The sequence below is a fragment of the Schistocerca gregaria genome, chromosome X (genome assembly GCF_023897955.1).
Source record: "Schistocerca gregaria isolate iqSchGreg1 chromosome X, iqSchGreg1.2, whole genome shotgun sequence".
NCBI lineage: Eukaryota > Metazoa > Arthropoda > Insecta > Orthoptera > Acrididae > Schistocerca > Schistocerca gregaria.
In genome coordinates, this window is record NC_064931.1 from 785,246,693 (window position 1) to 785,250,472 (window position 3,780).

Sequence of the window (3,780 nt, forward strand, 5' to 3'; positions counted from 1 at the left end):
AGAGCATAACTTAATCATAGCTAACACATGCTTCAACAACCATAAAAGAAGGTTGCATACATGGAAGAATCCTGGAGATATTAGAAGGTATCAGATAGATTATATAATGGTAAGACAGAGATTTAGGAATCAGATTTTAGATTGTAAGACATTTCCAGGGGCAGATGTGGACTCTGACCACAATCTGTTGGTTATGAACTGTAGATTAAAACTGAAGAACCTGCAAAAAGGTGGGAATTTAAGGGGATGGGACCTCGATAAACTGATTAAACCAGAGGTTGTACAGAGTTTCAGGGAGAGCATAAGGCAACAATTGACAGGAATGGGGGAAAGAAGTACAGTAGAAAAGGAATGAGTAGCTCTGAGGGATGAAGTAGTGAAGGCAGCAGAGGATCAAGTAGGTAAAAAGACGAGGGCTAGTAGAAATGCTGGGGTAACAGAAGAAATATTCAATTTAATTGATGAAAGGAGAAAATGTAAAAATGCAGTAAATGAAGCAGGCAAAAAGGAATACAAACGTCTCAAAAATGAGATCGACAGGAAGTGCAAAGCGGCTAAGCAGGAATGGCTAGAGGACAAATGTAAGGATGTAGGGGCTTATCTCGCCAGTGGTAAGATAGAGACTGCCTACAGGAAAATTAAAGAGACCTTTGGAGAAAAGAGAGCCACTTGTATGAATATCAAGAGCACTGATGGAAACCCAGTTCTAAGCAAAGAAGGGAAAGCAGAAAGGTGGAATGAGTATATAGAGGGTCTATACAAGGGCGATGTACTTGAAGACAATATTATGGAAATGGAAGAGGATATAGATGAAGGTGAAATGGGAGATACGATACTGCGTGAAGAGTTTGACAGTGCACTGAAAGACCTGAGTCGAAACAAGGCCCCGGGAGTAGACAACATTCCACTGGAACTACTGACGGCCTTGGGAGAGCTAGTCCTGACAAAACTCTACCATCTGGTGAGCAAGATGTATGAGATAGCGAAATACCCCCAGACTTGAAGAACAATATAATAATTCCAATCCCAAAGAAAGAAGGTGTTGACAGATGTGAAAATTATCGAACTATTAGTTTAATAAGTCACTGCTGCAAAATACTAATGCGAATTCTTTACAGACAAATGGAAAAACTGGTAGAAGCTGGCCTCAGCAAAGATCAGTTTGGATTCTACAGAAATATTTGAACACATAAGGCAATACTGACCCTATGACTTACATTAGAAGGAAGATTAAGGAAAGGCAAACCTACGTTCCTAGCATTTGTAGACTTAGAGAAAGCTTTTGACAATGTTGACTGGAATACTCTCTTTCAAATTCTGAAGGTGGCAGGAGTAAAATACAGGGAGCGAAAGGCTATTTACAATTTGTACAGAAAGCAGATGGCAGTTACAAGAGTCGAGGGGCATGAAAGGGAAGCAGCGGTTGGAATAGAGTGAGACAGGGTTGTAGCCTCTCCCCGATGTTATTCAATCTGTATATTGAGCAAGCAGTAAAGGAAACAAAAGAAAAATTCAGAGTAGGTATTTAAGTCCATGGAGAAGAAATAAAAACATTGAGGTTTGCTGATGACATTGTAATTCTGTCAGAGACAGCAAAGGACTTGGAAGAGCAATTGAACAGAATGGACAGTGTCTGGAAAGAAGCATATAAGATGAACATCAACAAAAGCAAAACAAGGATAATGGAATGTTGCTTAATTAAGTCAGGTGATGCTGAGGGAATTAGATTAGGAAATGAGACACTTAAAGTAGTAAAGGAGTTTTGCTATTTGGGGAGAAAAATAACTGATGATGGTTGTAGTAGAGAGGATATAAAATGTAGACTGGCAATGGCAAGGAAAGCGTTTCTGAAGAAGAGAAATTTGTTAACATAGGGTATAGATTTAAGTGTCAGGAAGTCGTTTCTGAAAGTATTTGTATGGAATGTAGCCATGTATGGAAGTGAAACATGGACGATAAATAGATTGGACAAGAAGAGAATAGAAGCTTCCGAAATGTGGTGCTACAGAGGAATGCTGAAGATTAGATGGGTAGATCCCATAACTAATGAGGAGGTATTGAACAGAATTGGGGAGAAGAGGAGTTTGTGGCACAATTTGACAATTTGGTAGTACATGTTCTGAGGCATCAAGGGATCACAAATTTAGCATGGGAGGGCAGCGTGGAGGATAAAAATCGTAGAGGGAGACCAAGAGATGAATGCACTAAGCAGATTCAGAAGGATGTAGGTTGCAGGAAGAAGTACTGGGAGATAAAGAAGCTTGCACAGGATAGAGTAGCATGGAGAGCCGCATCAAACCAGTCTCAGGACTGAAGACAACAATAACTACAACAAAGAGTCCATACAATGAATCAAAATTACACTTCAGAAAACACTGAAGAAAATTTGTTAAATAGAAGCAAATTGGGCAAAGGTGGCTGGAATTCTGCTTTATTCATAAAGCATTGTAGAAATATCTGATGCTTTTTTTTTAAAGACAAATTAGAAAAGAAGAAAATTATATAATTCAATTTCTGGAAGTATGCTCGCTGCCCAAGAGGCAAGAATCATCAAAAAAGGTTTCCAAGGAAGCAGTCATGTCATTGTATTGTGCCACATGATGTGTCAGATTCCAAACTGAATACATCGGTCATCGATTCCAGAGCATCATCCCACACGACTTCAAGAAGTGCATGGCTTCAAGATATTATACCACAAAACTGCAAACAAAAAATTTTGGAGTGTGCCGATAATGTTGAATGAGCAAGAAAACGGGAAGTAATGTTAATTTCAACTCACAAGGTGTATCTCAAATCAGAAATATTACTCTTTCCCCTGGTTTAGCCACTAATTTGTAGTTAGTTTCTTATTTGCTTAATGGGGGCATAAAAGTTGTTTTTGATTAAGCTAGGTGTACGGTGTTCAAAAGAGGTGAGCAACATAGTTCTGGATGAGAATCAAATGACAATTGTAAATTAAAACACATTGAGCCTGTGTCAGCTGAGCATGGTCTAGCTGAAGTAAAATTAGTAAAATGCTAGATTTATGGCATCATAGAGTTAGTTATCTTTGAGTTGATACTTGACTTAACTCATTTTTTCTGTATGGAGGCAAAACGTTGGAGTATTGTGATTCACAACCTGCTGACAAGCATATACCATGAGTGCTTGGTAAGATGTCTAAATTTCCATTTCCAAGGGACACAGGAAAACATGTATCTGCACTGCTTGGCTTGATGTATATTGATTTATGTGGCTCCATGGGACAAACATCTCATGGTATGGCAAAGTACATGTATAAATTATTTCAGAAGTATATTCTGTTATTTTATCAAGCATAAAGTTCAAAAATTTCATTTTTCCTGTCAGTTTGAAACTTGGGTAGAAAATAGGGTTGATATAAATATCAAAGCTAATAGATCAGACAGTAGCACTGAATTTGACTGATTTCTCAGAGAGAATGGGTCTGTGCACAACATTAGTATGCTCTATAGCCCAGAACATAATAGTATGGAAGGAACTAATTAATCAATTTCTAAGATGACACCATGCATTTAATTTGATTCTGCTCTGTCTAAGCATTATGGGGCAGGGGCATGAAATATGGCTGTTGACATTAGGAACCTTGTTCCTCATACGGCACTTAATGGTAAGGTTCCACATGAGTTATGGGAAGGGAAAAGGATATTCTCTGAATCATTTAAAAGTTTTGGTTAGTGAGCCCTTCTCTACATGGCTGACAGACTAAATGATTGACAGAACCCCAAGCAAATTGTGAAAATCAATAGAGATTTTTTTTTT